A 12302-nucleotide genomic window follows, 5' to 3' on the forward strand; every position below is an offset into this window, starting at 1 on the left:
TGAAACGTGAATGTTTCTATTTGCATTATTGCTAGGAAGAGATTTGTCCACAAGCTTTTATGATGCAAGTGGATTTAACCTAAATCCAAAATTTAATTACAAATAAGGTTGTGTTGACTCATCCTTATGCATTTCAATTAGATGGGAAACACACCAGCTGGGAGCTCTCCACTTATAGATTAAGAAACATTAATTTCAAGAGATCTCAGCATATATAAAAAGGATCCAAATCATCATAGCCTCTCAATACTTTTATTTTTATATACCTATTTGGCATAATACATATTTTTCCATGTTGTCTAATTGTCAAGATTTAGTGGCAGAAATAAAAGTACTAAAATGTATTGGCTTAGAGCATCCCCAAGCAAGTTCATATTATCAACTTATCCTTTCAAAAGCCTTGTAATTCATAATTCTTACTTTTACTACATTCATAGAAGGATTTTTTTATTATCTTGTGCTTTGTTTGTGTGTGTTAGTTATCAATACAAAAAAAGTCTATTTAAAAGGCCTCAGATGATTATTTTGATCCTTGGAACTTTCAAGACATTATCCTTTTGCACTATTGGAACAAATTAGACATTCTGTGAGAGATGCAAATACAACTTCCAAAGCTACATTTAATTGCATAATTTGTAATAGAAGCTGGGTATGGGCACTGCCTGCAGAGTGATAAACAATCCAGAATAATCTAATCAGCATGATCATTGAATTTTTATTAGTCTTTGGTTAGTTATCCATTAATATGTAAAGGAACCCATCTTTGTGCCTTTATCTTTCACTACTGCACCTTTTTAAAGTTACTGCAGAGAAATTTAGAGAAAACCAGAAAATGAATACCTCTAATTTACTTTAAAACCTAGCCCTACATATATCTTCTCTTGAAAATTTCACTCTGCATTGAACAGTCCCCAGATTTTACTAATATGTTGCACTTGCCGTGCATAGAGTGTGGGTTAACCTTAGCATGTACCTGGTATTATTCAATTTTTATATTTGTCAATCACAAAATCTTAGAGAAAATGAAGATGAGCAACACTTTCTCTTCCTTTTTCCATCTTTCATATCATCTGGAAATATCAGAACCTAATTCTTTTCTTAATAGCTGAGGGCCAAATCACCTCACTTCTTTAGCTCTCAATTTTCTCATCTGTAATATATAAAGCAGTATGACAAGAAATTTTTCTAAGGCCCATTAGTACCTAAAAGGCACTTAAGGTATAGGAAGAAAATTAGGATCCCTACAAACTTAGTGGCTTAAAACAGCACAACTCTTTGTCTTATATTTGTTTCATGTCAGAAATATAAAATGTCTCACAGGACTAAAATCAAGGTGTTGGTGAGACTGTGTGATATCTTGGCCCACGGCCCCTTCCACCATTTGCAAAGCCAGGAATATAACATCTTTAAACCTTCTTTCTCTCTCTGGTTCTCGCTGACACATTAAAAAGACCCTTGTGATTACATTACTCTCACCTGTGTAATCCAGGATGCTTTCTTACATCTGCAAAATTCCCATTGCTATATAAAGTAATATATTTACAGTTTCCAAGGACTAGGATGGAGACCTCTTTGGGGAACTATCATTCTGACTCCACTCCAATGAACTCTGAATATCTTGCGTGTCTTTGCTTTATAAAACGACCGTCACTAATTCAATATCTTGGCAATTTTTTCTCCTATAATATTGACTGGTTTCCCCAATTTCCCGGTTTCTTTCTCTTCCTCGGAATTAGCACAAGTGAACAGGTAAGAGAAAATACAAGTGATAACCTTAAGAAAGTTCCTAAAATTTAGGAAATGTAGAGTTTTCATTCATGGACTGTAGTCTACATTTCTTGACTATCTAAGTTAGATGGTAGGTGATATTAGATGACACTCCTCAGAGGTGGTCCTAAAAGTACCTCTTAGACCTCCAAGCTCAATGGAGACTTGGGGAGAGCAGCACTGCATTTCAGTCCTTCAATGGCATTCTTACCCACATTTGTGGAATGAGGGGAGAGTATCTAGGCAATAGCTTCTTAGTTCTCCTTTGATGAAGACCACATTCTCTTTCCTGGCACAAGGATCCTTTCATTGGTTCAAATGTCAGAGATAAAATCATTTTTCTTCTTCTATGGTTGCCTTCACTTGCTGGTGCTAAAAGTAGTCACTACAAGACTAGTTTACTTCTTCAGTATAATTTGTCTGTTTTACTTCCTTTTTCTCTCTTAAAAATGATAAATGTATAAGCTGTACTTAAACTCAATGTCATATTTTTAACTCAAATAGCACCAATGATTTGATTATCTTGGTAGACACTTATCTACTAAGTGTCTGATGCTCTAATCTGAGTTTCTTTCTCAAACATAGCAGCTATCATCAATTGGTGAATACCTTTCAGACTGTTTTTCTATGTATTTGCATATGTATTTAATTATATATATGTGCATGTATGTATGTATCAATGTATACTTCTCTTTTGTGGAGTTTTAAAATGAGTGATATCATATCATATGCTATATATATAATCCCAAAACATTTTTGTACTTAGTAAAATATCTTGGTAGTCTTTCAATGGCTTCATCTATTGATTTGCTGTATTATTTTTTATTGATGCATAGCATTCTTTAGTATAGATGTACTATTATCATTTCCCTGTAGGATCAACAAATGGTTAGCAGGATTAATCCTGTTGTTAAAAAAAAGTCAAGATGTATCCCATACTGTGGCTTTAAAAGATTGATTTTTAACTACTCAGCTGTCCATGTGAATATATTCCTTAAATTTTAACAATGCTTGCCCATTTCACAGATTAAACTGGCAAACATAATGACTGTCTCCCCCACAAGACTGCAGAACTCTGTAAGACAAGGGCCATGTGTACTGTGCCCACCACTGTATTGTCTATATCTAGCTCAGCACCTGGCATGTAACCGTCCTTTAATATGTTTCTTTGAATGAATAAAGAAAACCCTAAATGAAATGACATTATACAGAAGTTTTCATTTCATTAATCCTTACTCTAAAATTTATACAGTTTTAATATGGGAACTTAGAACATTCCTACATGTTTTAAAATCTGAAATTAATTATAAATAAAAGGGGTGCTTTAGGAAGGAGGAGTAAGTCAATAGAAGAGAGAGGGGACAAATATCCAAGGGTCTGAGAGAGAATATTTGACCCCCAAGAGACTGGCCAGAAAGGATATATAAATGACATCAGGGGGAATTGCAGAAGGTTCAGCTGCATCTCAAGCAGCTGCTGGAACAGCACAGACAGTGAACTCAAATCGCTTGGAGCCACGGCCGTGGAGCAGCACGAACGCTGATGGCTCTGTCCAGAACATGCAACCCTCTGTAACCAAAGCCAGCAGCTTCAGCAGAATCTCTATCTTCACTCAAGGTGACTGCATTGGCAGCAGTAAAGGTGGCAATACAGGAAGGGATCTCCAGGCCACGTGTGACACTACATGCCCCAGAAGTGTGCAACCAGGTCACCTCATCCCAGTCTATCCTGAACCTTCTCCCTTGAGCAGCAGCAGCGGCAGTGGCAGCAGCAGCAGCAGCAGCAGCAAACTTTGTGCTGTCCCACCCACACCTCAGCAACAGCCACCCTTGAATAATACCATGATCTCACAGGCAGATGACCTCAGCAACTCCTTTGGACAAATGAGCCTTAGGTGCCAAGGTTCTACTAAAGCAACTGACTCATCTGCACCTCTATTCCAGCTCCCACTCATCTCCCAGCACCATCAGCAGACTAACTTCATCATGGCATCCATGGGTCAGCCCCTCCCCACCTCTAACTGTTCCACCTCTAGCCAAGCATCAGCTACTCAGCAAGTGCTGCTACCCTGGGGCTACATGCAGCCTTCTCAACAGATCCAGGTTTCTTACTAATACCCCTGGACAATATCCTAATTCCAACCAGCATTATTAACATTTCTCTCACCTGGTGGCCTGCAGATCCCGATGCGGTCAAAAACTTGCTCAGCCATCCCAGTAGCCTGGTTTATAGCCCATGATGCCCAACTGGTAGCAGGTGGCTTACCAAGGAATGATAGGGGTTCCAGCAGCCACAGAACCAGGGCCTGCTCCACAGTCGGAGAAGCAGTGTGGGCGACCAGATGCAAGGCCTGGTGGTTCAGTACCCTCCACAGCCTTCTTACCAAGTCTCAGTGGGTAATTACTCACAAAATGTGGTCCAGCGGCCTTTCTAGCAACTCATGCTGGCCCCTGTGAGCCAGTCTGGGTAAGGAGGCCCCCAAACGGGGCATACCAGTGTACTACAGCATGATCCCACTGGCTCAGCAGAACCATACAAGCCCTACTGTTAGGTTTCTGCAACCTCCTGGGTCTCAGCATCACCAGATGCTTCAGTTTCTCTCTCCCTGCAGTCTACCACAGATGCCGCAGCAGTAGTCAGGAGTGTCACCTTCTGGGCAAGCTGTGGTGGTCATGCAGCTGAATTTTGCTAATGGACCCTGAACCCACTCAGAACCCATCCAGGGTCCAGTGGAGTCACTGTAAATACTACAGCATGGAACACGAGGACCAGAAGCCTGGAGACCTGTACAATCCTGATATCACCCCCCAGGCCAACACACAAATGAGCAGCAGCCCTGACACATCTCCTACCGAGGCTTTACCACCCTCTCCTGTCACCAGCTTCAGTGGTGGCTGTCTGCACAGGACTCAGTCCCTTGTTTGTCTTCAGATGGTTCCCCTGGCCTAGGGGTCCAGTACAGGGTGATGGGTGCTACTCCCTCTTAGGCCAGCCTTTAGAGTACAATCTGTCCGTCTGCCCTCCCTTGCTCCATGGCCAGTCAACTTACACAGTGCACCAGGGACAGAGTGGACATGGAAACCAGGGCAACAGACAAGCACTCAAATCTGCCTCCTCTGACATGGAGACAGCAGATGTTGTCATGGGGCAGGTGCTGGAGGTGACAGATCTCCCTGAGGGCATCACCTGTACCGAGGCAGACAAACTCTTTAAGCAGCTTGCTATGTCCAATGCCAAGACTCAGCTCAGGGGCTCCCTGGCAGGAGTGGAGGGGACAATGGTGGGACTGCTGAGAATGGCCACTGCTTGGACCTTGCTGCCTTATACACCATCGTGGCTGTGTTCCCCAACCCGCTGGCTGCTCAAAATGCCTCCCTTCATCTCAACAACTCCCTGAATACCATCAATCTTTGAATGGCCAAAAGGAACTATGACCTGAGGATCCTGGAGCGTACCGGATCCCAATAAATGGAGAAGAGGAAGGGAGCAGCCCAGAAGAGGTGGTGGCAGGGTAGAGGGTGTTGAAGGATCCTGATAGACTATGGATGGATACAGGAAGTAAGGAGACTGATGCTAAACTGGAGCCTAAGACAGTTGTGATGAAGACGGAAACAGACGGACATCCACACTGGCATTGGATTCCTTCAGGCTCCCCTTCTTTGGGTCCCCTTTTTTACCCTGGTTGGCCCCTCTGCTTCCCTCTTCTTCCCATCCACTTACATCATTTTAATTTATTTTCTCTTCTATTTTTTGTTGTTGTTGTTGTTGTTGTTGTTGTTGTTCAGGAATAAGTATTCTCCATTTTTTTTTAAAGATCTCATCTCAAGCTCCCTTTCCTTTTTTGTTTTTTGTTTTGAAATGGAGTCTCATTGTCACACATCCTGGAGTGTAGTAGCCTGATCTTGGCTCACTGCAACCTTCACCTCCCAGGCTCAGGTGATCCTCCTGCCTCAGCCTCCTGAGTAGCTGGGACCACAGGTGCATGCCACCACTCCTGGCTGATTTTTTGTATTTTTGGTGAAGATGGGGTTTCACAATATTGCTCAGGCTGGACTCAAACTCCTGACCTCAGGTGATCCACCCACCTCAGCCTCCCAAAGTGCAGGGATTTCAGGCATGAGCCACTGCCCCTAGCCCTTTTTTGTCTTTATGAATGTATTTATATGGACAGAAATATGGACAAAATTATGATAAACAAAATTGATTTCCACATTCTCTCACTTCCTCGTTGTGTCTTCCCAAACCCCACAGAGTTAACACTTGAAACTCCCCTCACCTCCAAGAACATTGTATATTGTTTGTTTAATGTTTGTATCACAGTAACAGACACTGTTTATTTGCACAAATAGATGTTTGCTGGGTATACTCACTGTAAATTTTATTTAATCTGTTTTTTTTTTTTTAATTTGGGGGTTATTTGGGGCAAAGTTGATTTTGTTTTTAAATATGAAAAAAAATTGTCACTGGAAAAAAAAAATGCAACAACTCAGCATTCCATTAGAAGAACACTCAGTAATCTTCTGCCCATTACAAATTATTTTCACGATTTTTCCTTAAGCCACATTTTTATTTGCATTAATTTCAGATTTTAAAAAATGTAGAAATATTCTAACTTCCCAAATTAAAAATTGTATAAATTTCAGAGTGAACATTGATGAAATGAAAGCTTCTGTACAAATATCATTTTATTTAGGGTTTTCTTCATTTATTCAACCAAACAAATTGAAGGACTGTTAAATGCCAGGTGCTGAACTGGATATAGACAATACATTGACAGGCATGGTGCATGTGCCCTGGCCTCACCGAGCTCCATAGTCTTGTGGAGGAGACTGTCATTAATGAAACTGTCATAGGTGCTAGCAAAGCACAGAATGCAACGGGGTAAGGTTGATGGAACATGAGGAGTCAGGGAAACCTTCTCTGAGGCAATATCCTGTGAGCTTGGCCCTAAAGGAACAGTGAAATAGATAAAGAGTGTAGTGAGAGAGGGTGAAGAGAGAAAGAAGTTCATGAAGAAGGGCTATCTCATGCAAAGGTTCTGTGGATGAAGGGAATATAGTTGTATTGGAGAGCTAGGCACAGTGCCTTGAGGTGGAATCAGAGAAAAAGACAGGGCTAAAGCCTACAGTGCTGTGGTTATGGCCATAGCAGACATTTGAGGAGGAGAATAACATGGTTAGAGTTGCATTTTGAGAAGATCACCCTGCCTATGTTATGGAGACATGGCCCAGAAATGATGCTGAGAGACCAGTTGAGACCATTATATAGTTGTTAAGGACATCAGTATGACCAACATCGGGGTTACATATAAGTGACTATAAAAATATGGCTCAACAAGGGAGTCAAGGTGTTTTGAAGATATCTTTAAGAAACAAGTGGTTAGTTTTGCTCAATTTTGTTTGATATAAAGTTGTAATTTAATTCATGAATAGTAACAGCTCTGACATTTTGCCAAAAGGGAACTCAACAAAACTGTGCACTACACTGAATAAATGGAAACCTTTGGGTCTGGCTGAATCTACTAGTTAGTAGTGCTGTTCAGAAATTAATATATGATGTGTGGCACTTTTTTTGGAATGACCATTTACTCAGAATTTTTAAACAGTATTTTATTATGGAATGTATTATATTTTTACTCTGAGGAAGATTAAGATAGTTTGGTGATACATATAATTCTTTTGAATTTCAAATAACACATTTGGTTTATTTTTTCCTTCTTAAATTAGAACACATCTTCCTGGAAGAACTGGGTGGGCTTATGTTGTAAAATTGCTTCTGTTTCAACTAATTCTGTCCCAATTAGGAGTCAATACTTTATATAAGGATGAAAATATTTGAAAATAATACCTTATACTTTTATGAAAAAATTGTATATATTTCTTATTTTTAAACCTAAATTTTCTACTGTTACTGCCATTAGATTATGTATTTTAGTCACCATACATAAGTCATAGCCATTAAGTGATTATTCATCTTAAAGCTATAGCTCCAAATATTATCTATACTGTGTGTATTTTTTATGCTTTGTATAACAGTTACATTTTGAGAGTAAAAGTTTTAGGCATAAGCAAGTCCTAAAACCATCTGCAGTAAACCAATCAAAATGTGGTTTCCGAAAAAAAATGCTAAGGGGCAAGACACCTCAGATCATTCTTATGTAATAGATTGGCAATGTACAAGAAAATTCTGTTCCTCATTTCTGTGATTTTATCCCTTATTGTCAGTAGATTCAGAGGCACGAGTTTTTATTTCCTTAGCTTCCTTCTGCTGCTTTCTACCCCTTTATTCATCCAGTCTTATGTAAGAATACTTTTTCTTCTCTGATTCTTTTCATGTAGCTGAGCTCTGACCTTGTATTAGGCCAGAGGCATCAATATTGTGATAAGATTCTTGTCAAACTTTTGCCCATGAGAAAAGTCTTGGGGAGAATGAGGAAGTTAGCTAAGAATTATGATTTTCATATTGTGAATAATCACGCACACCAAAAAAAAAAAAAAAACCCAAACCAAAATATCCCAGATGACTAACAGCTATATTGAGTTGAATGATGATGTAACCTACTTAATTTGCATGTAATTTTCATCTAATCAAATGTAGAAATGTGTCTATTTTTTCTTCACTTCTTTGATTTTATCCCTATTGTCAATAGATTCAGAGGGACGAGTTTGCATTCGCTTAGCTTCCTTCTGCTGCTTTCCACCCGTTTATTCAGCCAGTCTTACGTAAGAATACTTTTTCGTCCCTGTGGTTTTTCTCATGTAGCTGCACTAATGTATGAATTTTTAAATCAAGCATCCTCTCAACTATTCAGACTTTCTTATGTATAGACATTTGCTCCTTTTCCTTCATTCGAAGTCCTGCCATAATCTTAAAGGATTTCAATCCATTTAATAATTTAGTCTTTTTTTTTTTGGCTCTACTTAATCCAAGGACCTCTGTCTTTCCTGTTCTTTGTGTCCCATTGTGGATTGAATCTTCATTAGCACCTTCTGTAACATTAACTCCAGATCATAGTTCACTTTTTTGTAACCACCTATGTTTTCAGATTTCACGAATTCTCATTCCACTGTACATATCATTCAAGCTGAAAGATGATGCTCATGTTAAATCATCTCAAGCTCCCTCAGTTTTCTTCCAGATAACCAGCAGCAGCTACCCTTCTCAGTCCTTCCCCATCACACCCTCTTTTCCTCATTTTTCTTCTCTTTCACCCTGAAACATCTTCTGCTTCAATTCATTGGTTTTATCTTGCACCTTGTTTTGAATACAATAATCTAGTCGCAAATTCCAACTTCTAGGTCAAAAATCTGCATTTTCTGTTCCTTTATCTGGGCAGCTGAAAAGTTACATATATTCATGGTCTCAATGTCAACACCACTGTTAGTACATTTGATTAATTCTTTTGTTTGTCTTTATTCATTTGTCTCTTTCCTCCTTAAAAGTTAGTCTAACTTTCTCTATTATAGTTTTCAAATCTACATTTTACCCACGCACCTTTATTCTCAATTGTAGATCTTGCTGCCTGGTTTAAGGGGAAAACTAAGGTCAGCAGGTTATTTTCCTTAGCTTCCCTACTCATAACACCTTAACGTGTATCCAGTCTATGAGACACAGTGCCTTCTGCCTATTCAGTACTAATCACTTCCATACATACATTTTATGCCCTCTTAACCTGCCTCTTTCCTGTCTTGTTCTCATCATCAATCCTCTTTCTCTTATAGCCTCAATATATGATTTTCTATTGTTTTCTCCTAGATTATAAACATGCTTATGCCTCTCACATCTAATGAAACAATTCAAACTCATAAGTCTCCCTCTAACACAACTTATTTTTGTCATATTCTTCTCATATCATCTTTAGAAAGAGAAACCCAAATTCACATTCTCCACTACCTGACTTCTCATACTCTTCATGATTGACTGCAGTCAGGTTTCAGCTTCTTCTGATTGCCAAATCTAATGGAGATCTATCAGTTCTTATTTTATTTTATCTCCAAATGAAGCTAGCTATTATCTTTTTTCTAAAATATCAATAAGGATTTTTGTTTGTTTGTTTGCAAGAAACATGTACCAATTCTTAAGGGAAAGATACCACAACAAGAATTGGAAGACACGGGAAGTAAACTCAGACAGAAATTTGGGGCACTCCAACATTTTTTCAGGCTACTACTTGTAGCATGAATAAGTATTGAATTAAAAATTTCTATTTTTGAATCATAGTGCTAAAATTCGAAGACTTTAGAGAGAAAATCCAACTGATCTATCCTATGTCACAGGTCGTATCCTTCCCTGGTCAATGATAGATGCCAAGAAACATTGATGTCCCTGCAATTTCCATAACATTATATTCCCATGGTTTTCTTATCTCTCTGTCTGTCTCTCTCTCTCTCTTTTATACACGTATTAGTTTCTTGTTTGCCCACTATTTAAATATGAATGTGACCTCATGGCTTTATTCTTTTCATCTTTTAATATCATGCTATGTAGTATCATTCAGCATCATGATTTCATCTAAATTGGGTACTTTTTATCAAGCTTTCTCTGTGGATGGGTATTGTACTAAGTGCTTTATATAGATAAAATCTTATTCAATATTTTATGAGATATTAGATTATAATATTCATTTTACAAATAAAAAAATAACTTGGGCTTAGGGAGATTAAGTAATGTTTCCAGTTCCTACAGGTATTTAGTGAAACTGGAGAATCAAGTCTCCAACAGCCAAATGCTCTTACCATCTATGTACTGATAATTTCCCAAATATATTTTCAACCAAGTTTTGTCAATGGCTCATTTGATATCTCCTCTTAGCCTCAGTATTCAGAGGACTTTATATGTTTAAAATGAAATTTATCATCTTTTATGGTTCTTGTTTGGTGACTCTCATGATTACTAAATACTAACACTTCGTGTTGGTGATTGTAGCAGTGGAGAGAGGGAGTCTTCATCCACTTCACTTTCATATTCTATTAATAAATGTTGCTGCCCTCCATGTCTTTCACAATTGACCCTCATTATTTCAATAAGAATGTGTTAACAGTGTCTAAGCTGAATTCCTAACCAAATAACCATCTCACTCAAATCTGTCACCCATATAGATTCCTAAGTGTTTAAAAGCAGCTATGTTATTTCTCCATTTAAAGTTCTCAATTGGCTTTCTGTGTCCTGTAAGATAAAGTCCAATTTCCTTAGCATTTACATGCGAGAGTATTTCTGATTTGGTCCTCTTTACTTCTCCAACTTCATCTCTTAGGTCCATCTGATCTCAATCCTATACTTCTGGAATACTTGGCTGCATAAAATACCTTGAAGGTACTATGAAGCTGAAAAGACACTTTGGATTATTTATTCATGTATACTTCCTGTTTTTAAAATTTTTATTTTTCTCCCTTCCTATTTCCTGATCTGGACAACTCTTTTCCTCTTTGACTCATTATATCTTCAATGAAAGCTAGTGAGTTTTTCCCCTTCATCGATGTCTCCATAATTATCAGTGAAGAACTCTGTTATTTACACATTGTCTACTTTCCATTCACCATTTTTAAGAAATCTAGAAATAGGGTGTTTCCATGGGGGAATAGGAGTATATTTCATAGGGTATAATTTAATAATGAGTGGTGGGTCATGGGGGGAGATTGCTGCTCTCAAGTTCTGCTTAAGTAAATAGGGCAGAAAGAATTCTTAAAAAAAGCTCCAACTGTAGAAATACCCAGATAACAGTAACTAGTAATTCAGAGAAACTTAGAAATACATAAGACAGTCAGATTTAAGATGTTATATTCTTTTAATCAGAGTCATGCAGAGTACACTCCAGGTAAAGAGATATAAATTGATATGTTTGGGTGATTTCTAATTTGTTTTTGCAATATAATCATGTAATCTCAGGGTTGCAAACACCTTCAACATTATCTAGAAATCTCTTACAAGCTAGCTCATTGTGATTACCTGAGGACATCAATTATGAAGCAGTAGATTAACCAGAATGTAAATGCAATGCAGTTTGCATTGTCATACAAAGCAGTTGCATTTAAATTTGTTTTACCTCAATAACTAGCTTGGGGATTGGAACATTGTGGGAAATTTCAAAATACACAGAGCTTGATAAAGTCTTTCAGGAGCTAGTAGTTAGGTCAAAATTCAATTTACAAATGAGTCCAACTACTGAGAAGAGCAAGTAGCTATGTATTAGTTTTCTATTGTTGCTATAATAACACAAATTTGGTAACTTAAAAAGCAACAAAAATTTATTAACTTACAGTCTGGAGGTCAGAAGTTTGAAATGAGTGTTACTGGGATAAAACCCAGAGTTCTCTCTAGAGATGCTATGATGAATCAGTTACCCTGCTGTTTCCATCTTCTAGAGGCTGCCTTTATTTCTTAGCTTATGGCCCCTTGCACTGCCTGCATTTCTTGACTCGTGGTTCCTTGCACCATTTTCAAAGCCAGCTGTGTAACATCGTTAAAGCTCGCTCTGTGGTCTCTGATTATGGCTTCACATCTTTTCTGACTTTGACTTTCTTGCCTTCCTCTTTTCC

At 38.3% G+C, this 12302-nt stretch overlaps 1 pseudogene; it reads left to right on the plus strand.

Moving 5' to 3' along the window:
- Positions 1 to 3103: 3103 nt before the first annotated feature.
- Positions 3104 to 5235, plus strand: LOC111538454 (annotated as a pseudogene).
- The last annotated feature ends 7067 nt before the right edge of the window (positions 5236 to 12302 follow it).

The sequence above is a fragment of the Piliocolobus tephrosceles genome, chromosome 5, assembly GCF_002776525.5.
Source record: "Piliocolobus tephrosceles isolate RC106 chromosome 5, ASM277652v3, whole genome shotgun sequence".
In the NCBI taxonomy this organism is placed as follows: domain Eukaryota; kingdom Metazoa; phylum Chordata; class Mammalia; order Primates; family Cercopithecidae; genus Piliocolobus; species Piliocolobus tephrosceles.